Here is a 26,472-nt window from a genome sequence, read left to right on the forward strand (position 1 = left end):
TTCCTTTTATAGACCATCAACCAGTTAATACCTGGGAATGCGGCAGTATTTCATGTCTCATCATGCTCTAAACACACCATGTATTTAAACTTGGTCTCTACGAACTGCAGTAAAAGTACCAAGGACCTTATTAGAAATTTACAGCTTTAAAAAAGCAGTGAGCAAACACTTCAATATAAATTCAGTTTTGTGTTCCATGCCTTAGGCCAGTTTAGAATGTTGAAAAAGGTTTAAAAGGTGGGAAATCAGCCTTTTGAAGAAAGAGAAGTGAGTCTATAGATAGAAAATCTAAAACCAGTCCTAGGCATATAAAAGGATAATGTATTTACCAAATAAAGAAGGAAAGTGAATGTGGCAATGTGGCAAATTTCCCCTATTCTGTAGGACTCGTGTAGGACTACAGGAGCACTTGATGATTACTTAAAGTAATGAGTGTCATAATCCGGAATCTAGAACATATTTAGAAAATACTAATGTATTTAGTAGAACTATAAGTCATCAGTAAATTCACCAAAAAAATTCAGATGTATTCATTTCTTCATAAGACTAAATAGAATGGAACATACTTTTAATTGTCTCATTTAAACACACACATAAAAAAGGTCTGAAGAAAGTTAATGCATGACTTTGTCATAGTACCCAAAGTAAGATATGGAAAATCTGAAAGAATAAAGTTAGTTATCTATTTTCTAGTTGTTTCTGATACTATTTATAACATTCTATCCTAATAATTTTACATAGTTGTATACATTACAGAACCATAATATAAAATGCTGTGGGTATATATCCAAATTTCCTATCTCCTTGCTGTATTGTCCGGATGTTTCTGAACCAACAATGCACAAGGGCAGCCCTGCTTTACCAGTAGCAGATTCACAAGAGATATCAATTAAAACAATAATCTACCTTTGCTCAAAGAAGGTGCCCTGTCCCTTGGTTGAGTGAGATCTTTCCAGTCTTTATGTTTTCCACAGATGTGAGCACTTCTGATTTTGACATCAGAGTTGATGCACAACAACTAGTGCCAACATCATGTTATCAGTATGGTTTTCTGCTTTATCCGAGAATGTTTGCTAGCAGTGAGGAGCAGGCATGGGGAAAGACGACCACTGCCCTTGTAGACTATGAGCAAACCAGTGCCTTGGGAGAGCAGTAGCCCTTGAAACATGCTATTTATTTAAACCTGATCTGTACTGATTGCCAGCAAAAAGTGCCCATGATCCAATTAGAATTTATAGCTTTAAAAAGTCACAGAGTGAGCACAAAAATACACAAAATTCCAATTAGGATACAGACTTACAGCCTGTTATCATGAAACAGAAGAAGCTAACTGGAGCTTCAAAGGTATCGTTCAATCTATCTGTTAATCCAAAATTATTTCTTGAGAGCTGGCTATGGACCCGACACGAGATAAGTACTCTTGAGAGCAGGGGTGGAAGGCAGGTTAAAAATTTCATTAGAGGACATTTTTCCTGGCATCAAAAATAATGTCATCAAATGAAAGGAGACGAGGCAAGACATGCCAGGTGGCGTGTTCTGATCAGGGCTCTTGCCTTTGGAGAAAGCAGAAGTCACTGATGACCGAAAGAGGGGAGGGTTCTGGACCAGAGGAGGGATAAGTCCTTGAAAGGGAGTGACATGGCTCATCAGAGAGAGGAAGACAGTAGAGGCCGGCATGCCTGTGAAAGAAGCAGAGCAGAGGGCAGGAGGAAGATAGTGGTGAAAGCCGATAACTATTTACTAGGATTGGTTTTCCTGCTGTGTCTTCAATGCATTAGCTATGTGAGAAGAGTGCGATTATTCCAACTTTACAAGTATGAAAAACGAGGCTCAGGAATCACAGCAACTTGGCCAGAGCCGCACAGCAGAAATGAGCAGAGTCGGGCTGAGAATTGGTCACTTTCCCCTGCTCCCATTCATCATCTGACTCTGTTTTATTGCACACCACCCACATCAGGTATAAACAAACACCAACCCCTAGGAGTTTCTGTGAGTTGTTCCTGGGCTGGGAGAAACCCCTCTTCTGGGGGTAAGTTCTGGAGATTCAAACTTTCTCTACACTTCATAATCCACGGCCTATTTCAATAAGACATTTTTCCAACTGCTTTGCAGTTTATCCAAGAGTGAAATATTTTAAGGGCTGCAAAGGATCATGTTTGTGGTCTTATTGACACATGCTTGAAAATCTACCATTGATGACACAAGTAATACTATTGTTAATGAGGAAGGAACCAGAACTATGTCTGGAAAAAAAAAATGCCTCTTGCTAGAACTAACGGCTACCACCAGTCAGGAAGCTTATTTTTCTGGTCCTGGTCCTAAATCCACCCCTTTACCCTACACTGGTCATTTCTCCCATAAACATTTATTCAACTATTATTATACAGAAGTGACATTAAACTGTATACATTTTAAACAATACTTGCTAAAGTTGGTATTATTCACTTGTTCAAAAATTTTTAGCATATTCTGTTACATAAATACTGATTTATAAAGTATACACAAGAACTGTTGTTCTTGTGTACACACACTATAAAACAGACACAAAACATAAGCTATTGCAAAGAATAGTATAGATGATAACTCTGAATAGAATTCTACTATTTTCCGGTCACATTCCAATGGATCATCTTGTGAATGCCCTGAGTGTGTATAGCCCACTTATAAGAAACCTGAAATAGTTAAAAAAGCAATGATAAACTTATTAAGTACTGGAAAAAGTCATGTCAATTGTGAAATTGTGTTGACCAGACATTTAAACTGAGCATTTGCTTGAATTGCACTAGCATATTTTAATGGATTTTATCTAACTGACTACACAAAAAATAAAATCATAATGAGGGCAAGAACCTGCTCTGTCCTTACTCATCAATGAATAATCCACTAGTGGGGGGCTTGGTCTGGGGCAGGACTGGGTTATTTCCTGAATGATAAATGAATTCGTGCATACATAAGAGAGAGGTGAGTCCAAGTGGCATAGGCCAATGAGGTGGTCCTGCTCTATTTAGTAGAATTTATTTTCTTTTTTTCTTTATAATTTTTTTTTTATTTATTTATGATAGTCATACAGAGAGAGAGAGAGAGAGAGGCAGAGACACAGGCAGAGGGAGAAGCAGGCTCCACGCACCGGGAGCTCAATGTGGGATTCGATCCCGGGTCTCCAGGATCGCGCCCTGGGCCAAAGGCAGGCGCCAAACCGCTGCGCCACCCAGGGATCCCAGAATTTATTTTTTTAACCAACACTTAGTTATCACTATTACTAACCCAGAAACTCGATGACATCCGATACTCCTGATGCACTTTTTTGAGGCTAAGCCATAGAAACTGGGCAAATAAATACAATTTTGGATAAGCCATCAGGGTGCTAAATTTAACGAGCACTAATAGTGGTAAAATCTACTATTTCTTTGTTATGATTGGTATTACCTAGCTGACTTAGTTGCTAAGCCTTAAATCTGTGACTGCTAATACTACATTTATTGGCATCTTGTGAAAAGTAAATACTTTGTTGAGTCCAAAGAATATTATAAATAACTCCTCCTTTTGATTCTTAAACGTTTTGAACAATTTTAGAGGGATAACAGAAGATGGAAATATTTCCTTCCTGAATTTGTCTGTTTCTCTAATTCCTCATTAAACACTGAGATTAAGCAAGATGTAGTCCCTTAACATTTTAGGTCATGTAGTTGTTGAAGAAGTCCAAAAATACATGTCTTCGAATGGTGAAGTTGATATAGCTCAAGTAACAGAAATATTCACTCAAGCACAATGGCTTCATAATTCAAAATAAGGCAAACAGTCAAGATAAAAGATAGGGTTTTTTAATTCCTCCCTAAAACATTTCCTAAGACAATTTTTAATTGAGTGTTCTTTTGTCCCATACTTTCCATGATCTGATCCTGTAGGTTAGTGAAATATAAGGCATTTACTCTTCTCCGTGTTGTGTATGTCACAGAGAAAAATCAACCACACTATTCATAGAGTTGAGAATACGAATATAGGTTAATGGACCCTTTCTACTCACCCTGAAAATGTTGTGCTTCAGAACGTAGGAATCTGGGACAAGAAGACATCTTGTTCTCACTTCCACAGATACAGACACAGTACAGTAGTTTTGAGGCAGGTGGACCACTCTTAGTACATATGTCTTGTCTTATCCAGGGATTAGCATCATATTGGAAACATGTTTTTAATACAGAATAATGCCTTGCTTAAGGTAATACAATATTCACTATTACTGAAAACTATAATTAATGGAATTCATTGGAATAATAAAATTGCTAGTAACCATGGGGGGTGCAGCCTCAGAGCAGAGGGTTGATTATTACATATTGTTCCGAATGAAGAGGGCAGCACCATTCAGAGTAAAGCCTGGCAGAAAGTCTATAACTGTATCGGAATATGTCTAAATTAAATTAAGAAAGTACTTTTTCAAACCATTATGTAGACTTCTATCAGAAGATCTGGATATTTAAATTGAAGAATTTTTTGTATTGAGAATGAATGTCCATATGCATCAATAAAACATAAATCATTGCACATACAAATGACATTTCTATATTTGAATATTAGTTGTATATTAGTAGTCCAAAGCAAGGCTGGTTGATAAAAAGCTCACGAAGTTTGTGTCCTGACAATGCCTTAAAACTTAAAACTAGCAGTTAGCTTCCTTAGAGTGTTTTGCTGTGCTGATGACGATAGCCCCTAAAACAATGATTAATCATCTAATAAATTGGTTTTATTTGGTTTCAAATAATAAGGCTTAAAGATCATTTTAAATCAAGAGTAATGATAAAGCTTTGTAGCTTATTGCTGATAGTGATTTTTAATGTGATTTTAATTAATAAATTAATTTTGTAGCTTATTGCTGATAGTGATTTTTAATGTGATTTTAATTAATAAATTAATTTTTAAAAATATTTTATTTATTTATTTGAGAGAGAGAGAAGATGAAGATAGAAGAAGAAGAAGAAGAAGAAGAAGAAGAAGAAGAAGAAGAAGAAGAAAAAGAAGAAGAAGAAGTAGTAGTAGTAGTAGTAGTAGTAGTACAGGGAGGGGCAGGGGCAAAGGGAGAAGCAGACGCCCTGCTTAGCAGGGAGCCCAATGTGGGGCTCAGTCCCAGGACCCTGGGATCATGATCTGAGCCAAAGGTGGATGTTTAAGTGACTAAGCCACCCAGGCGCCCCTAAAATGTGATTTTTAATACACAAACCCCACTTGTTTGACTTGTTTGGTTTTTAGTTATTCACAGTTTATCACTATGTAAGTGAGAGAATCTGTTAACTGATGAATCCACATTCTTTATGTTCTCAGTGGGGGGAAAAAAGCAACAAGAACAAATGGAGATAAAATATAACAACATGGCAAGATCAAAATGGGGAGTTTCAGGTGACAAATAAAACTTAAATGCCGCCAACAATGGAGATGGGGGTGGGGAGAGGACAGTCACGTGTGTAAATGGAATACTTGGAGCCCAACAATGGGCTTGAACTCAGTGACCCTGAGATCGAGATGGGAGCTGAGATCAAGAGTCAGACACTTAACTGACTGAGCCACCCAGGAGCCCCTAGAATACATTTTAAAATACCTATTCTGAAACCCCAACAACGAAGTTAACTTCTCATTCAACTCCATTACACAGAGATACTAAAAAATAAAATAAAATCAAAGGGACATCCTCATCTTATACTTTCACTACATGCACACACACACACACACACACACATTTTCTTTACATTTGGCCAAATATCATTACCACATCAAGGGGAAAAAAACACCACCTGCCTGCTCCCCTTACACTGCAACTAGAGCTGAGCTATTCCTTCCACATTAAAACAAAAGCCAACCAAACAAGAAAACCCAAAACTTTACTTTCCACATCCATGAACACTCCTTACATTTTTTTCCCCTGAGTAGAACTAGGATTCTAATAGTCTTTACGTAATTTAGTACCCTTTGTAAAAGTTTCTCACTTGAAGGTCAGTGAGCTGGGAGGAAAGTGATTTATTGCAGTGAGTGCCTGGGATTTAAACCCATACTACATGCCACTACTGATGTCACCCAGCACCCAGAGGAGAGACCGGAGGGAAGACTCTGAGTAAGTTGTATATTATCAGATGAAGAAATCAGAAAACTCTTGCAAAAATCTAGTTTGGTTTCAGTCATGGGGATAAAAGGTCTGACACAGAGGATGTAGTCAACTATTGGTGACACATGGTAAATGTACTTGTGAGCACAGCATAAGGTTTAGATTTGTCCAATCACTAAGTTGTACATCTGAAACTCAGATAACATTGTGTGTCCACTGTAGTTCAACTAAAAAATAAATAAATAATAAAGAGTTCATAATGTGGGAGACATTGTGCCAGGCAGCTAAAATATATATTTTCTCATTAAATATATATATATATACATATATATGTATATATATATATATATATATATAGAGAGAGAGAGAGAGAGAGTTTGATTTTATTGGTTAAAATTTGTGGTCCTCCCCATTATTTAAAACTAGATTCAGCTAGAAAATGTCTTTTCCATTGTCTATTACATGAGCAAAATAATGTTAATTACATACTTATTGGAATGCATAAAACATTTAGATGGAAATTGCTTCTTTCACAGTGAGAATTAGCCAGTAGCCTGTTTCTTTCACATAGTACTCATGTAAGAAGCCACTCAGCAAGGTTTCTCATTCACTGTGTGTGGAGTAAAGTGAGTGAGTAACAAAATACGAGACCTGAGGCTTGCATTTTGTAGATCTACCATCTAAAAAATGTTAACATCCATTTCATGATTTTTCTTAATCACTATCAATCTGAAACAACAGAATGAAGTTGACAGGTTGAGGAAATCAAAGATGATAGGCAAGAACACATAGCATCTATTATGTGCCAGAAAATGTTGGGAGAAGTATCATATGTAGTAGTTCATTTGATCCTCACAGCAAACCTCTGCAGTAAATAACAATATCTACCTCTTTTCTTGTGGGTATGAAAAATGAGGCCCAGAAAGTTCACATTCCTGCTCGAAGCAACCAAGCTAAGCCAGAAATTAGAACCCAGACTATTTTCAGACCCCAGGGACCCAGGCACTTGGCTGGCTATGTGGCCTCTGCCATTTGGCTACATGGCATCTGTGAAGACTAGATATTTTCTGTTCACTAAGTAGGTGGTTCATTTGTCACTATATATATATATATATATATATATATATATATATATATATGGTATGTAGACATTTCTGTGTTCTGTGTTCTATTATTTCAGGAGATTTCTCTTTGGCAAAATAAAAAGTATAGACTGAACACCTCAACACATCATCAGAGCTGCGTGGGAAATTCCTTGAGGCCTGACACTGTGCATCTGCAATCATTCTCTTCCTGTTTAAGTCAAAGTCCTAATCCTTTTCTACATATCTCCCATCTTGCAATACAGATATTGTGTACTTACATAGACCTTCACTTTTGTGTGCAATTTGCCCCAATATTCTTTGTAGGAAAAAAGCATGGCCATCCTTAGTTACCCCTCAGATGACCACTACAGATACCTCTCAATCCTGCAGTTCTCACTGTTGTGAATCACATGATACCGGCTTTGTGGTTGCCTTAATTTCTCCTTTGACAATGGTAAAGCAGTTTGTCATCTACTGGACTCGTCATTGGGGCAATATTTTTTCTGACACATGTAGAAAGCCCTCCATGTCTAGCACTGTGCCTTGATCATCTATGAAGATTTATTGAATGGGTTTGATTATTGCAAGCTGCTAAAGATTTTCAAGACACAAAATGTGTAAAACTCCTAAGGAAAGTATTTGGTAAACACCATGTCTGTAGAGGGCTTTTAAACATCAAAATGGTGATTACGAATGAATTCAGACCTTCTGATCAACTATTCTCAGTAATTACTTAAAGTTAAAATTCTAGCAAACTGCCTTTCTGAAACATCTTCATTACATCATTCAAGACTGCATAGTACTAGTGATTTTCATGTCTTGATAAACAAGAAAGTAGGTATGGTTAAAACAATCACACACTCCCCCATATATTCCAGTTTTAAAAGATGAGATTGACAATATAGTGAAGAAGAAAACATAATGGAGAAATAGATTCCTTCCCATGAGACAGAGCCACGGGAAGCTGTGAGCCATGGCTTTTATTACTTGGTATACATTGAAGAAGTGCATTTATTTGCACTTAGCTTATTTACTTGAGCTTCCATGGGTAATACCAACCTCATAGGATTGTAGGAAAGATAAAATAATCATATATACGTAAGGAAAGTCAAATCCAATAGGACTTTGCCAATAGTATGTGCTGGCAAAATCCCATATTTCAAAATGTGAGTGCTACACATGCTGGTAGAATAGTGAGTTGTCTATGGACTTTCTCCTTCCACCAACACGTGCTAAGTATGTGAGAAGCATAGACCAGATACACTGGTAAGAGGAATGGTACCATAATCGAACAGTTTGTATTTTGGGCTAATTTAGATGAACAGTGATATCCATGAAGGTGAATCTTAAGCCTAATGGCAGCCCAACCTATCCTAGCCTGTTTGAAAATATGCAATATAGGTAATGAGGCAGCATGGAATTATGAACATAGCTCTTATAATTATATTGAAATGATCTCTTTGTTGCCAGATTGGGAGTCTAATTCAGAGAAATCAGATCATCAAACATCACTTGTGTGATCTTATGCATCTCAAAGGGGGTAGAACGGAGGGAAGAATTCAGTGTCAGGAGAGTAGGGAGAGAAGGGAAAGCAGGCGAGAAAAAGACCATTGAGTCACCGCGGGGAAAAGAGGCCTAGAGGTTAAATGTATACTTCTGTTGGAAAGGCAAAGCAATGGCCTAAGCCATGCAATATGCTCTGTGGTCAAGTTCATCTCAAACATATGCCACCAAGAATTTGGTCCTTTGGAGTCATTTGTATTGTTATTTGGAACAACATCAACACACACAGTAATATAAGGGTAATACACAAGTTGAAGGATTTTGAAGACTCTTGGCTGATGATGTTTCTGCTTGATTCCCTAAAAAAAAAAAAAAAAAAAAAAAAAAAAAAACCTCCATTTTAATTATGATGATTCTCTTCTGAAAAATTGATTATCTTCTGTGGTTCAAGCCAACCCTCTTCTTAGAAGCTATGTCATGTGAATGTTTTATAGTATTTCCTAATGTTGTCTTGCTTTTAGCTTCCAGTATAAAACTATTGGAAGAGCCAGAGATGTGTCAGATGAAATATAAGCCGTCTTTTAGACACAGGTACTCAACTATTTGGAAGTAATAGTAAACCTAGGTGGGCAAATTCATTTTGGATTTCACTTTAAAAAACATTTAATGAGGATATACATCATGGGAAATACATGCTAATCTAACATCAGTACCAATTATGATGATGGGGATGACAGGCTGCTGGAGAAAGACATTCTCTCTCTGAGGAGAGGGAGTTTTCATTCTGTCAGCCCTTGATAAAGACAGAGTGAGGATCATTTCTCATGTTGGGGACTGAGCAACACCTGCAGCATAACTAGGTATTCAAAATCTGTTTGTATTTTAAAAATGCTTTATATAACTGTTATTATGCATCAAAGAATGCCTTTGGCTCAGCTACTAACCTTTGCACGGCATTGTTCAAGAGAGCGGGACGAGGGGTCAACAGGAGATTCAGAGTGCCTGAGAAATCTGGAGGAAAGCCTGTTTACCAAGAGAAAGCAAAGCTTCGACAGAAAAAGCAGCACGACAGACCCACGAACATTTATATTTTTGTTCTTGGTGTTAAATCAATTCCCCTCTCTACACCCTGACTCAGGGAGCAGAGATCATTAAGAACACATTTAAGTGCTTAATTGGGTTTTGAAGGAGGTTTCTCCATTAACATTAATTAAAGTCTCCCTGGGCTCGAGAAAGCTCATTTGCCAGGTAGGGGTTTTCCACGTTCACTTATGTTCTCATTGCTGTCTCAGCGAAACTATTTTTCTTGCCTCGGATTCCAAACTAAGCTTCAAGTGTGTGCAAGAAAAAAGGAAAGGCAGAGGAGCCCTGTGCCATGCTGTGACAGAAGATTTGCCACGTTATAGAGAAGTCTTTTCTCCTAGGATTTTGCCCTTGAGAAGAAAGACCATTTGAATTATTACAAAATAATGTGTGTGAGTTGCTGCTGACTGAGTGCAGTTAACTTGACAAAGAGATGCCACCGTTATCTTTATCAACAGAAGCACTTCTGAATTAAAATTATTATTTCAAGTATATGTTCATCTTAGTAAGTGAAGCCAAAAGAAACTCTTAATATTCAAGCATTTTGATCTGCAAAAATGACACGTTCATATGGTTCAATCTAATAAACTCCAGATTTTGTACTTGGAGAGAAACTATACTTACAAAATGTTCTCACCTTCATCTCTATATGCCCTTGAATTTCAAAAGCATTTCCATATCTATGCACATGGACCAAAAGCACAAAATAAGGTCAGCAACTTTATCTTTGATTGTCTGTTGGGGTGGAAAAGACTTTAAGTATTTTTGTGTGTGAATATATCGGCATTATTGTATTTACTTCCATACCCCATGTCTTCTCTTTGGGTTATTTCCCCCCTTGAATATGTAAGAAACAGTAGAATTAAGTAGGAAAATTATAAACTCCAAGATAATAAATATTTATTGCCTGTCTAGTAGGTATTGTTAGGAACACAAAGAAGACAAGATGTGGAAAAGTGGAAGAAAACCCAAAAAGAGAAGGTAAAAGAGAAAGGCAGCCACCCAGCCAGCCAGGCTGGGCGGTGGAGAACAGGACCCCTGGGGGTGCCTTAGATGTCCACAAGCCAGGGATGGCTGTGGGCTGTTCTAGATTCAAGGGTTTTCAACTTACCAAATGGAAGCTCAGTAGCATGTATCTTGAAATGGAAAATTGGCAAATAGAGGTTTTTTTTTTAAGATTTTATTTATTTATTCATGAGAAAGAGAGACACACACACACACAGAGACAGAGAGACAGAGAGGCAGAAGACACAGGCAGAGGGAGAAGCAGGCTCCATGCAGGGAGCCTGACTTGGGACTCAATCTCGGGTCTCCAGGATCAGGCCCTGGGCCGAAGGCGGCACTAAACCGCTGAGCCACCCGGGCTGCCCGCAAATAGAGTTTTTATAGAAAATGTTTGCCCAGGACAAGGTAAGAAAGGGAAAAGAAGGAATATGAGATCCAAGACCATACACATACCAATGACATACAAACCTTTACACAAAAAGGTTCACATCTCCTCATTTAGTTGCATATTTTTGTCCATGTTATCTCAAATGTCTTCTACAGTAGTAATGATTTTAAATGTTACGTAAGTACAATTCATTAGACAGTAATGTCTTCCAGATGGTGGCTCTTTTAACGGTTCATATAATCCGTGTTTTCCCCCCTATGTTGAGAAGAATTTTGCATATTGGCAGTTGCCTTAATTTCAGACTAGAATTTCCTTTACACAGAAAAGTGCCACATTAAAAAAAAAAAAAATGAACCGTATTTTTCACCTTTTTTTTTTCTCAGCATTGCTATCAATCAACTACAATTTGGCCTTAATGGTAGCTCTTCATTAAAGCCTTTGGACTATAATATACAAAAAAGCAGTTTTTGAGCTGTGCAAAAATTTCTTTGCCCTCAAGAGAAAGCTGTTAATTTTTGTAATTTTGAGTCCCAAACTGATTTGTGCTTTTTTTTTTTTTTTAAGATTTTTATTTATTTATTCATGAGAGACACAGAGGAGAAAGAGAGAGGCAGAGACACAGGCAGAGGGAGGAGTAGGCTCCATGCAGGGAGCCAGACATGGGACTCGATCCCCCGTCTCCAGGATCACGCCCTGGACTGAAGGCAGCGCTAAACCGCTGGGCCACTGGGACTGCCCTGATTTGTGCATTTAAAGAACAACCCCAAACCATATGATAATGGTTTCAAGGTCAAAGAGAAGAACTGAAAATATTAGCTACCCTTCAAAAATCTTTTAAATCTTCTGCTTCACTGGTGACTACACACAGCATCCTTTGCAGCAGAGAAGTTTTGATGTTTCATCTCATGTGAAAGTAGTCCAACATTTTTAAGTAATTTTAATCTATTTCCTTTTATTTTCCAATAATAGAGTTCAAAATGGTTGGGTGTAAAGAAGTATGTCAGGACAACTATGAAAGTTAGGGCACTTAGAATGAGCAAGCTTGATCAAGCACTTTGATCTAAATTTAAACATTTACAATTAAGGCCTGGGAAGAATGGAGAGACAAGGACGTCAGTCCTACAAATCATGGTCATTTCCTTTTTCATAGTCACCATTTACGTAAGCCCTTGGAGATAAAGCCAGGGTAATTAGGTGGGGAAGGGCATGCCCTATTATTCCTGCCTGACATCCACATCAGAGATGAACAAATGAAGAGTTCCAAATAAGGGAAACAATAGAGCTCATCAAGGAGGCTGTCCAATACTGGAAAGACCATCCCCGAGTGTAGTCATCTTGATTATCTAAATCATCTTCGACATCATAGAGAGTAGAAGAGATCTCAACTATGGGAGAACAGGGAAACATAGATGGGATCTCACAGAGGCCTTCCAGCTCTAAGCTTCTATGCTCTTTCACTCAGCACAGACAACAGAGCTAGAAATCAACTGAATGCATCGCCCTAATCACAATCCTTTGAGAAGAGACACAAAGGGGCTCTTCTTCACAATACCGACCAAATTGATAAGCTCAAATTGCTAGATATGTACTTAAAATTTAGGAAATTTCATCATTTTAATAATATTTCTCACTTCACTAGTGACATCGGTGGAAATGATGAGGCTAGATGGAGCACTCAGAGAGAGAGAGTGAGAGAGAGAGAGAGAGCTAAAACCCCATGCAAAAAGACTGTGCATAGCTCCTGGAAAAACTAACAAAAGAGACAATATAAAGAGCCTACATTTTTTTGAGCACTTGCTCCTTTTAAGTTATTGTTCTAGATACTTGGTATGATGAGACTGTCATCATCCAAATAATTCCAGGCATGAGGTACTGTCACAGCTCCATCTTTACAGGTGAAAGAATTGAGACACAGAGAAGTAACCTGCTTAAGATCACATACACAGGTGATTGGAGTTGGAGTAAGACTCAGAGCTCTAACAGACTAGCTTCAGAATCTGCGTTCTTCTTTGCTCAACACACTGCTTCTCTTCTGGAGATTGTTTTAAGTTCAAAGGAAAGCTTTTTGGTTCTATGCCCCTGAGAATTGATATAAAACAATAAACATGGTTAAGCTGAAAAGGGATGTACTGTAATGCTGAAAATTGAGTAATGCAAATGTAAAGACAGAGATTCCTCTCCATGTCTTAGTTTGAAACCTCATCTCAGGAAGATCGAGTGGAGCAGGAAGAGACATAGAAGTAAGTGCCCCCCAGCAAAAGACCACAGCAAGAGGGATGAGAGTCACCTCCAACTAGCAGTAGTAGCTTTTTCTAGGGAGAAAGGATTACAAGTTAGAACAAGAAGCATCTGGAGTTCGCTATAGCAGAAAACAACTTACCACGTAGGAGAAGGCACAGGGGTACAGCATTCACAGCCTAGAGTGTGGGCCCACTAATCCTCAACCCATTTTAATCCTCAGGAGATCTTGAGTGAAAAGACCTTTTTGGGCATTGAAATAGATATCTGAGGGGAAAACATCCCCAACAGACAATCGCAGCCAAAATTTGGGAACAGTAAAAAGGACAAAAATACATGTAAGTGGTTTGCTTACAGACTTACGAAGGCGTATTTCTGTCTGGCTCTGCTGCGTATTACATAAGCAGGTCTTAGGCAGGAAGAGCAGAACAACAATCAATACCAGCTAAATTGAATTCAGTGCCTGAACAACTACATTTACCACACAAGGCCAGAAAAAGAGAGAGAGAGGAAGAGAGAGAGATTTAAATAACACACACACAAAGTGCTGTTTATTCCTAATATAAGTTATCAAATAATGAGGTGAACAATAATTTTCTCCCCTGACATTTAAAAATATTTTATTAATGAAATGTAATTATAGCAACATAGCCTTCATTTTAGAAACAACTTTTGCATCCCACCATGTGCCCAAGGAAAGCAGAATTTCTTCTGTTCCTTTTTCTTGAAAGCTTTTGTCTAAAAATTATTTGCCATTTAAAAGGCATGCTTTTTTAAAAGTCAACAGAAAATTGACTGTGAAGGTATTTCATATGCAAAAATGAGTCAAATAATCATAATTGGAGAGAGTATCATTCATAAAATATGCACAAGGCAGCTAACAAGTCACTTTTAAAAGTTATTCATTCTCAAGCTAAACAAAAAATCATACCCTGATTAAGAATATGTACAGTATATTTGTAAAATGACAAAGAATAAGAGTTTTAGATGTATTATTCTCATATCACATGAATGTATTCTGTTATACATTCCTTTTATTATATTGCTATTCAAATTCCTGCATTACTGTAAAAATTATATGAGAAATAGAACGGCAATAGAAATAAAGAAGTGTGCTGCTGAAAAATCTTTACTTTTGCAATAGTACAAACTGACTATGGTTTCCAGTAATCCGAGTGTCAAACAAGAAATTAACTATTAGGGCCAATGTTCTATTTTAAATAAATCCAGCACCATTCGGTGGAGATTTTTGAATCAACATCTTATTCCAAACACTCTCTACCTTTCTTCCTTATATCTTTAAACAAAGAAAATTTGTATCTGGTGGAACTCAACTGGCAAGGAGGACTTTCCCCAAAGCTTCGGTGAGCCCCATCTTGCTAGGGAAACCGGGTGACTGGCTGTGCCTGCATCTTCAGACATAAGACAACACCACCTGTGTGGCGGAGTCTGTGCCAACTGTGACCTGATTACCCTTTCACAAGAGGGAACGTGTCCTTGAGGTGGCAGGATTTTGTGTTCTCTGCTTTAATGAGGATGCCATTTTTATAAACATCAAAGACAGGCCGGACAGCCAGCCTGGGAGGCCTGAGAGGTTCTGTGAGCCGAACCTGTGCTCAGCAGCGTCCTGGGTCACATGGAAAAGTAGCAGAACAGGCTCCTCCAAGATCATCTGTTCTCCTTCACCGAAGGCTATTTGGCCTTGCCAAGAGCAATCTCAGGTGACTTCGCCCGAGTCTCTACTACTGTTTCCAGGTATAAGCTCAGCTTAAAAAAAAAAGCACAAAAGCTCTGCTACTGCTTTACTTTATAATTTTTAAATGCCTTCCAACATGGTTATTCTTAAAAACTGGTTTATGACTTCTCTATTTTGGGTAATTAGTTTGATTGACACCCAGTATCCCCTCCTTAGACATCAGACAGACTTGATGACATGACAACCCCAATGCTCTGCTTTCTTGAATGCTAACAAGCTATGGTGCTGCTCCCATACCCCACACCTCCTTCCTTTCTGCTTCCTTCATCCTGATGAGCCTCAGAGCCAATTAATCCCATGCAGCTTTCCTCTGAAACAGAGGCTCAAAACTCTCCATAAATAGTCACCTTTTCTTTTTCACATTCTCTTCCTGTAGGGTTTTGTGTTTAACTCCTTTAAGGGATTAACATACCACTATATCATTCATTATTTTATAACTTAGTAGAAATCTTATTACAAATCAATAAAACAGTTAATATTTACTAACAAAGTATACCACCTTCCTACTATTTGAATGATCCCTGAAAGTAGTTTATATATATATGTATATATATAAACTATATAAATATATATAGTTTATATATATATGTATATATATAAACTATATAAATATATATAGTTTATATATATATATATTTTAAAACTATATATATAGTTTTATATATATATACTATATATATATATATAGTTTTATATATATATACTATATATATATATATATAAAGATTTTATTTATTTATTCATGAGAGACACAGAGGGAGAGGCAAAAACATAGGCAGAGGGAGAAGCAGACTCCCTGCAGGGATACTGATGCAGAACTCGATCCCAGGACCCTGGGACCACAACCTGAGTGGAAGGCAGACACTCAACCACTGAGCCCTCCAGGTGCCCCTAGTTGTTACATATTGACTAATAATTCCATCTATTAACATTTTTTGGCTGCCTGAAGAGTAACATAAAAAGAATCCAAGTTTTGGAACACATACTTTTTTAAAAAGTCATTGCATCCAGTAAAATGCAATTTGTTTTTATGACCCAAAGGAACATCATTTTCTTTTTTTTTTTTTTAATTTTTATTTATTTATGATAGTCACACAGAGAGAGAGAGAGGCAGAGACACAGGCAGAGGGAGAAGCAGGCTCCATGCACCAGGAGCCTGACGTGGGATTCGATCCCGGGTCTCCAGGATCGCGCCCTGGGCCAAAGGCAGGCGCCAAACCGCTGCGCCACCCAGGGATCCCAGGAACATCATTTTCAAGAACACTTCTAATCCAATGGTTTTCAAAGAATTATGATAGAATCATATAAACTATAGAGATTGATATTATTCTACTCTGTTCAATTACTGCTTAGTGTGGGTCTACATTTCAAAAGGCATTGGTTATTATTACTGTCTCCCACATTTTGAAGACACGTGAAGGAGTTTTCTGCACTTGTAAATATTATCATGGAGAATGATGTCATTTTACAAAGAGAAAATATTCCAAAAGAGAAAGCATATGACTCATACATGAATTCCTTCAATCACTATCTGCAAACAGTGCTTGGGAGCACTGTGCGGCGGGTACCCATGTCTGCTACCTCCTTTCTCCTCCTCCGAGCTCTGCCCCCATCCCATCTGCTTGGGATAATGGAGAAGACTGGGGATGACGAGGACTGGAGTCCCCAGGGCTTGTTATTGTTCAGTGTTCTCGGTTTCGGGCTGCAGTTTGTACCAGGTCACAGCATTTTGGTCTAGTGTCAGACATGCCATCTGCAAAAGGACACAGAGAAAGGAACGAGACAGGGATAAAGTCCAGTGAAGTATCACCATCTCTCAGGTTGGCAAGGCAGAAAGCCTCCACTTTTTCTGTGGAGAAGTCCGTTTCAAATGTTCCAGGGGAGCTGCATTTGACCAGAGGTCAGTCTCTTTCAATAACGTGCAAGGCTCTTGTCAGGATACAAAAGAAAATGTGGCACAGCCCAGAGATACCAGAACTGCAAACACCAGGGCTAGGCGAATAATATTTTCACTTTGAACACCGGAACACAAACATGAAGCCATGTGTTTCTCAATGTTACCCATCAAATTAGTGAACATACATTGCAAATCTCCTGTCCAATGGTTTAATTAAATTTGACCAATATAATTGGCCAATTACATTCCCGGGACATATTATATAATACTTCTCCCTCTGTTATTTTTCTGTCCTTGATTATTTTATGAGAAATTATTATAAACCCACACAAAATATAGAATTTGTGCATTATAAGTAATTTCAACTAGCAACCGAATTTGAAATCACAGAACTAGAAATATTTAATAATAAGAGGTGGAAATAGGTATAGGGAAAGTTAAACTCTGTAGATTGTGAGTTCTAGAACACACATTTAGACCATAAGTATGCAGAATGTTGAAGTTTTAAGTATGAAGAAAAGTATAAAAATATTTAGAAATATTCCGTGTCCTAACTTTGCTGCAGTCGTCTCAAGTAGATTCCCGGAAGACATACATATGATTAAGAAATAATGACATGCATGATACACACAGACACACACACTCAAACACACACACGTGACAGTAAAATCTCCCATAGGAGACGCACAGGATGAGCAAGTATATTATCTCCAATCGGGAGGATTATAAAACGTCGAGTAATAGTGTAAATAAGTGTACTAATAGTGTAAAATAAGATTTCTTTTCCAGGATAGAGTTGAACTTTGTATAAGAGGAATACTGTCTATTAAGTAAATGTAATTTGTTGCAAGCGTCAAGATTATAAAATAGAGAGCCGGCGTGGTACAATGTGACCTGTCTATGCTTTGAAATCACCACTTACTAACTGTGTGGCCTTAGACGAGTCATTTAGATCCTAAAAACTTATCTTCCTACCAGAATTAAGTGATGGGCACTTTCCATCATGTCCACTCAGTAAATGCCGTTTGAAGGATGAGAAGGACATGGGAGTCATGGCTTTTCTCTAAAATGGACAGCTGGTCGATGTGCCAGTGAGCAGACTGTCCAGGTTGAACACGATGGCCCTGTAGGCACCCTCTTGGTAGGGAATGGCTCCTGCCCCCAAGAAGCGCCAATAACTACCTACTTAGAACTGTAGGAACACATAAGGCCAGATGTGGGCAAGGGCAAGGTGCCTTCATGCCAGGAACTGATTCTGAGCTGAATCTGGGATGATGAGTAGATCTTAGCTCAGGGAATCAAGAAGGAAAGGGCTCTCCAGACAGATGGCACAGGAGCAACAATAAAGAGTCCTAGAACGATGTGCTTTTGCGTGGACAGAATATCAGCAATTTGCTGTCCTTGTAAATTGCAGGGCAGGCAGTGGCAGTGCAACCCAACAATCAGACGGAGAGGCTGAGCTTCTAAGTCCTTGTGAGAAACTTGGACTTGATCATATACCGGAAGATCGGATTTTAAGAAAGGGGGAGCTTTATGAAGAGATGTTTTACTTAGATTATGGCAGCAGCAGTATGGAGGATAGATTTAAGTGGGGCAAGATGCTAGCAAGAGAAACAAGTGACATGCAATATTCACAAGAAGTGATAAAAACCTGAGCTAGGGCAGTGGCATTGCAACGGAAAGGAGGAGATGCATTTGAGAATTTGTGGGATAAATAACACAGGACAAAGTGACTGATAGAACATAGAAGGCAAAAGGAACAACACAACTATTTAAAATTGAGCATTGTGTCAGTTCCCTGGGGTGACTGTAACAAAGGACCACAATCTGGGGGGCTTAACACAACAGAAATTCATTCTTTCACACCTCAGGAGACCGAAGCCCAAGACTCTGTGGAGGTGTTGGCAGAGTCATGGTTTCTGGAAGGCTCTATGGAGACTTCTCCATGTCTCTCTCCCAGCAGCTGGTGTCACTGGCAGCTGTACCCTCCACATTCTGCCTGTCATCACATGGCTTCCAGGGTATGTCTGTGTCCTCCCAAGGCAGCTTCCTCTTCTTCCAAGGCTGCTGGCCATATTGGATTAGGGCCCACCCGAATGACCTTGTCTTAGCTTGAGTATATCTACGAAGACCCAGTTTCCACATACAGCTGCATTCACAAGTGCTTAGGACTTCAACATATATTTTGGGGAGAGGGGACACAGTTCAACCTATAACAAGTACCAAATTCCTAGTTTAGCTAAGTTAGTGCCATTTATTCTAGGAGAGTATTAAAAGCTGGTTTGGGGAGGAAGACTATGAGTTTACACTATTCTAGAACTCAGGAGAGAGACTGGGGTTTAAGATACAAATCTAGGAGCTGTTGACACATGCAGTTATACACATTTTCCCAGGAAGAATGAAGGGAAAGAAGAATAGTAGCACAGGTCTTTGGGAGCAAATTCGTTGTGAAACAAGAGGAAAGCACCCTGGGGGGAATGGTTGGTGGTGAGCAGACAGCCTGGAGGGAGGCATTGTGGAGGCCAAAGGAGTCAGGTGATTTCTAAGTTTCTGAATTCAAGAGCTCTGTTAAGGTAGATCTGGTGAGGAGGTTAATTTTTTTTTCTTTTTTTTTCTTTTTTCTTTTTTTTTGAGGAGGTTAATTTTTGTTACTAGAAATGGAACTTAGGAGTCACTCTAAATCGAAATGGTTTCACAGGCTGAACTGTGTCTCCCCCAAATCCATATGCTGAAGCCATAACTCCCAGCACCTCAGAATGTGACTACGTTTGAAGAGCTCCCTTTAAAGTGGTAATGAAGTTAAAATGAGGTCAACAGGGTAGACCCTAATCCATTAGACAGCTGTCCTTATGAGACAAGGAAATGAGGACACAGAAACACACAGAGGGGAGACCATGTGAAGACATAGGCTAAAGATGGTCAACTAGCATTTGAGAGGAGAGGCCTGACCTTGAGGCCTCACTAACCCTGCCAATACCTTGATCTTGTACTTCAAGTTCTCAGAATTGTGAGAAAATAATTTCTGTTGTTTCAGCCACCGAGTCTGTGGTACGTTGTTATGGCAGCCTTAGCCATACAACCAATACAAATGCTTTCTACAAAAACATTTAATAGAAATAGTGCCTGCAGTAGGTGGAAATTAAGTAATATACTAAAATATCAACCTCAAGATAATGAGATTTCCATTCATTCACACAGTAATTGTTTCTGGGGTTCCAACTGTGCTACATAGTAGGAGAATTGTGCTCTACCTTGATGAAGTCAACAGTATCATAGGAAAACAGGCATTTAACAAGTTATTGACAAGTGTCACACTTATTTTTCAATATTGGGATGAACAATATGGAAACAGGAACGTGGCTGGGTGTTTTCATGCAGTTTCAGTTCTTCCTCCCAACCTTTAGGGGCTGATGGGTTGTGCTTCTGAGCACCTGACCTCCCGGGTTCCCAGGTCAGTGGTGCCATTTACTGTGTCCATGACTTTGGACAGGCTACTTTATTTCTCTCTCAGTCTGCTAAACTATGAAACAGAGATAACAATAATAATGGTGGGACTGTTATTAGATGAAAGGACTTCACCCCTACAGAGAATGTATTTAGTAAGTGCTCATCTATTACCATCTGTGTTAGGACAGGAGAAGGCTGAAATCCACAAAGATGAGGGCTCTTTCCTGAGACACCACGGGGTCTTAACAATCCCAGGTTCTTTCGAAAATACATGACAAGAACAACCTTAGCTGAGGTGGGAATCTGTACTCCATTTCTGTGTCAGAGCACATTTTTAAGAATTCGTGAGGCTATAAATCAGATTTTTTGGGTTAGGGCACAGTTTCAGAATTTAAGGTGTTTATGCTTTATCCAAAGAAGAAATTATTTGTCTAAAGATATCCTTTGCTTCACCTATTTTTTTAGGCTGAATTCAAAAGGAAAGGGAGTGTCAGAAGGCATCATAACATAGGAAATATGTTTCAGAATGGTTAATAGAAAATTGTCTTTCCCAAATCTTCTTCTGCTGGTGAACCACCAGGAGACCATGCCCACCCATGAGGGCAATTCCTGCTCCTCCGGGTGCCGTGGCCAGGGTGCATGGGGCTCCCCGCTGACCCCATCTTGCTTGAATTCATCTCCTTACGCACCATGACTTGTGCTCAACACAGAAATTCTTCATAGACGGCCCTTTATTTCACTAGCTATAAAAACATCAATCTCAATTGATTCAATTAGTGATGAATACATAATCTATGACTCATTAAGTGTGAAACTATAGGTTTTGATCCTCTCAGTAAGAGAGAAAATTTGTTTGTATACATAAACTGAATATTTATTCACAAACAATGGCAGCTTTGTTATGAACCCTTGCAGGGAAGGCACAAACTACAAAAATGCGTGCTTATGATGGCAATAAAGGAGAGCTGATCTACCTTTTACCTTGAAGCTTAAAAATCAACAGAAATGGGGGGCCCTGGGTGGCTCAGTGGTTGAGTGTTTGCCTTTGGCTCAGGTCGTGATCCTGGGGTCCTGGGATCAAGTGCCGCATCAGGCTCTCTGCAGGGATCCTGCTTCTTCCTCTGCCATTGTCTCTGCCTCTCTCTGTGTGTCTCATGAATAAATAAAGTCTTTTAAAATATATATCAACAGAAATGGTAGGAAAAGAAATTTTCAGAGTAACTTTCTGGGGCCAACCTGATTCCCTCAGAGTTTAATTAGAGTATAATGTTGCTCCAATACCATTCCTCCTCTATAGGATCATGTTATATTACCAAACACTCCTGATTTCACTTTTGTTTTTTCCTACTATAGCACAGGAGTAGAGCGCTGTCAGCACAACCAGAAACATAGGCATCATAACCTAACACCCCATGTGAAGACCACCCTCCCAGAAAAGCACCATTGGCGTCCTGGCTGATCATCATCCAGCGACAGTGTCTCCCACACATTGGGATGCGATCATAGAGAACCCCGGAACACTTTAATATTGGTTAGAAATAAACACCTGCCATTTTAGTAAGTGTAGTGAAGCCTACTTGATAAGAACATGAATTCTCTTCATGTAAGCTAGTAAGTAGCTAGTAAGTAGCTCTGCATCCAAGAGCACATTACTGAGCCTGTGCATGCCTCAGTTTCTCCCCAAGCAGTACGTTATGAATGAGACTGAGCTCATTGATTGGCCTTTGGGAGGATTTAATGATTAACATAAGAAAAGTCCTTCACACTGTTTGGCATCCAGTAGGCAACTTATTGTCATGTGGAAAGCCGACACATGTCCCTACTATTACTGAATGTCAGGCCCTATAAAAGTCATGCAATTATTCCAACACTCTGGTTTCTTTGCCTGTAAAATGGGACCATCTACGTCACAGGCATTACTGCCATCAGCAATGTGGAATCCCTAAAAGTGAAGTGCTGTGGAGCCAAGGTGAGCAGGGTTGGCCGGGAGCGGATCCCTCCTTTGTCACTTCTCTGCACACGACTTTCCCTGAGGCCACTGCAGTGAATCCAAACAGGTCCCTTGGCGGGCACACATGGGAGAGCCTGCTGACTCCGGTGGGTCTTGGGGCAACTCTCATCTTCCAATTAGCACTGCTCTTGAAAACCCTCTGAATTCTTAAACCCTTGGACAAACCAGACCATGGAGCCACTCATCCCTTTTTTAAAATTAGTTCAAATTGGCCTTGAGAGTCCATTTCCTGGCTGACACTCCCAGCTCAGAAAAGTAGATAAACACATCTTCAAAGAGGGTCTGGTAGGACCAGTGAATAATCCTCTCGATCAAAGACTTGCCGGCTCTGAGTGAGGAGCTGGCCTTCCTCTGCCCTGCCTCCTCTGCGCACTCCAGCCTGCAGCCCACTGTCCTCACTGTGTCCGCCTTGGAAGCTGCAGAGGACGAGAAGGACCCTTGCTGGGAACGTCCTTCGGTCTCCCTCCTCCCTGCCCTGCTCCAGGGGAGCACGCGGCAGGAGCTGTCAGCCTCTGACGGCCAGATGGAACGGAAAGGAAACATAGACCAATGGTGAGATGTGTTTGGTACTATGACTTCTCTTCTACTTATTCTACAGAATACAGTGGCATCGTGGTTTTGTGGGTTTTTTTTGTTTTTGCCAGTGGCACGTTCCTTTTCTTTCATAATATTTGAACAAGCTATGAATGATATGTTTTGAATTCATTTACATTTATTTTAATTAATGGATTAACGCAGAACTCATAGATGATTCAAAGTTATGGCCACGTGCATGTGATTGGTGTCTCTGTTTACCTGAAGGTCCATTTTGCAGAGTGGCGTTGTTGGAAAAAGACCACAGCAAGAAGATTTGGTTTATAGACTCTGTCACTCTCTAGATGCGAGAGGTAAGCATGTTATAGAGACTCCCTGAATCATCTCCTAAATAAATTGAATGTGTTGGACAGACCACTCTCAGCCATATTCCAGCTTCGGCTCTGTTAGCAAACAGACTGATAATCGCACCTGCCATCAATCACACCTGCAAGGAGCATCTGGAATACCTCCAAGCTGTCCCTTCACTCCATCACCACTGCCAGCCTCAAACAAGCCAGCCTCCCCTTGGCCACCACTTATGTGCTGGCCCCAGGGCAATCCATCCTCACACAGCGGGCAAGGCACCTGACCCAAACCTCATCACTCCCTGCTTTCAAGCCTTTGCTGACCTCTCCCTTCTCACTGCCCTAGCAATCGCTGCTGAGGTCTCGCCTCCAAGACCGCGCTGTGATCTGACCACTGTGTAGCTCTGTGCCATGCTCTTGGTTCCCTCCCTTGAGTCTGCCACTTAGCTCTGTCTCTTCAAGCAAGCTAAGCTCTTTCCGCATTTTCTGTGTTTTTTGTGCTGGAATGCCACCTGCCTTACCCTCCACCTCTCCTTTCTCCCTCTTCAGATCTCTGCTTAAACTCCATTTCCTTAGAGAGACTCCCCCAGACCACTTGACTAGCTTCAGCCCAGCCCCACTCCTCACTCCTATCAGTCCTGGTCACAGCCCGGGTGGTTTCCTGCAGGGCCCTTGTGACAATATGTGCTGGTATGTCTTCCTGTACTTGACTACATTTCCTCATCCAAATCCTGACCCTATATGACTTAGGTATAAGTCTAGGACCACTATCTGTCTTCGTTTATTGCCTGGCATCAAACATAATGCTTAGAACATGCTAGACACTCATTAAATATTTTTTAAAGAAATGAAAATAAATGAATGCGCACATCTGTATGGATAGAGCTAGAGAAAGGCCTTCAGATGTTAAATGCTACCTTCCCTTCCACTCTCTTTATTTCTTATAAAGCTGAATTTTTATTTCTTTTTCCTACAGCATGAGATGAACAGCCAGTGCTGTACGTATAAACAGGGCTGACCGTCAGGGATCAGTAAGCTGAAGGGTATTCTCTGCTGAGGATCCGGAAGGCAGCTGGAAGGGAGAGAAAGAGATGTGATATCTCCATTCGATTCCCACACTGTGGGTTCTGTGAGTCATTCAATTCTGCCAAAGAAAAGCTGTGCGGTTGAAGGTACTTCTCATTTATCCTCTCTTCTCCTCTCCCTCACTATTCCAATCACTGAGGAAAAATACTGGACAGAGCAGTGCCAAAAGCTTCTGAAGTCACAGAAATCAGTCTAGCCTTGTGGACTACAAGAAAGCTGCCCCATGTACTGAACTCATCAATAAAAGGCATATCGAGGACTTCACAACAGTCTGTGTCATCATTCTGTGTCAGGATTTGCAATAGAATTTTCCCTCAACAGGATGCCATTTCAAATCCTGCAATAAATTCCTCCATTGTTCGTCTTGACTCTAGATAATGACATGGCAAAAAGTTGAGCCAGAACAATGTTATGATGTTGATAAAATAAATACCAATTGCTATAGTGATCTTGCTTGGGAAAATATGCTTCTTGTAATTTTCTGATGACCATATATTCAAAGAAACACACCATCTATAGAGTGTGGACTGTCACTCTCAAGAGGTATGTATTGATGCCAAATCCACAATTTATTTATTTAAGTGCTGCACAAGCTTTATGATAATGACCTCACATCTTACCAGAATAGACTCATTTTTCGTCTGAAAGACAAAAAAAAAAAATGTGAAATAAATTTTAGCCTTACTATGACTAATTTGCTTTTCTTCATGGGTGGGTGTGTTCTTTCCTTTGACATAGATTCTCCTTGTCAATGATTAAATGCTGCCAGTGTTTGGGAAGCTTGCCTGATCTAGTTCTTGTATATATTTTGAAGCTTGTCTCTCATTTCTCCCTTCCTTGAATCTGAATGGTCCTGTTTGCACAGCTGACCCAAAGTCCTCAGGGAGGAACTGTTTGTGCCTCATACTGTTCTTATAATGAAAATACTAAAGACAGAAAGACAGTACTTGGGTAGTAGATGGGAAACCAATTACTGAATTATAAAACTATTTCCAAATATAAGCTATTGTAGAAAGTCAAAGAAAGATATATTCAATCTTTGCTCACCAAGGAATAACTGGCTTTCAAATCAGTATTGTTTAATAATAATTTTCTCTAGGAATATATCCTTCCTGTAAAATAAATCCAAAGAGGATCATTTTAGTCATTTTACACACTGATCTACTCATTTTGCTGATTTTCTTCTTCACATCTTTTCTCCTAGAAACGTTTTCAGAAAGAGACTGAAATCATATCAAATAGAAAAAACATTCTGTTTGCCTAACAACCATGCAGACAAAAGTCATATTTTCAATTTTTCCCAAAATAATCCCTTCTCAAACATTTTATTTTTATTTTTAAGGATTTTATTTATTTATTCATGAGAGACACACACACAGAGGCAGAGACACAGAAGGAGAAGCAGGCTCCCTTCAGGGAGCCCGACGTGGGACTCAGTCCCAGGACCCTGGGATCATGATTTGCGCCAAAGGCAAACGCTCAACCACTGAGCCACCCAGGCACCCCTCAACATTTTAAAATAAAGGAATTCTTTCTTGGACATTCAACCTGAATTAAGTCCCTCCCCCAACCTGGATTTCTCTTTTTTAAGTGTGGCTGGTTCCTAAAACCAAATGTCTACACCACTGCTCCTTTTCTCCTGAGGCTTGACTCCACATCCTGAATGGAGCTCCAGCATTTCCTTCTGGAGGAACAAGTATCATGGACATTGCTGCTATAAACATCAGGGTGCAGGTGTCCCGGCGTTTCACTGCATCTGTATCTTTGGGGTAAATCCCCAGCAGTGCAATAGCTGGGTGGGGGTGACTGGGTGATGGGCACTGAGGGAGGCACTTGATGGAATGGGCACTGGGTGTTATTCTATATGTTGGCAAATTGAACACCCAATAAAAAATAAATTAAAAAAAGAAAAATTAATACAAAAAATTTTAAATACAGCAATCTTATATGAAAAAAAAATAAACTGTTAAGAATGTTGTTGTCCCATGTACTTGAATAAGACCC

At 39.5% G+C, this 26,472-nt stretch overlaps 1 protein-coding gene and 1 long non-coding RNA gene across 3 annotated transcripts in view; one reads left to right on the forward strand and one right to left on the reverse strand.

The window, feature by feature from the left end:
• NALF1 (NALCN channel auxiliary factor 1) overlaps positions 1 to 26,472 on the reverse strand; it is a 621,288-nt gene that overhangs the window by 42,783 nt on the left and 552,033 nt on the right. The gene's annotated exons all lie outside the window — the stretch shown is intronic.
• LOC140599316 (uncharacterized) lies at positions 16,202 to 25,121 on the forward strand. The gene is made up of 3 exons (XR_012002047.1): positions 16,202 to 23,053; positions 23,303 to 23,388; positions 24,359 to 25,121. It is a non-coding gene; the product is annotated as an uncharacterized lncRNA (long non-coding RNA).

This window comes from Vulpes vulpes, chromosome 6, assembly GCF_048418805.1.
Source record: "Vulpes vulpes isolate BD-2025 chromosome 6, VulVul3, whole genome shotgun sequence".
NCBI lineage: Eukaryota > Metazoa > Chordata > Mammalia > Carnivora > Canidae > Vulpes > Vulpes vulpes.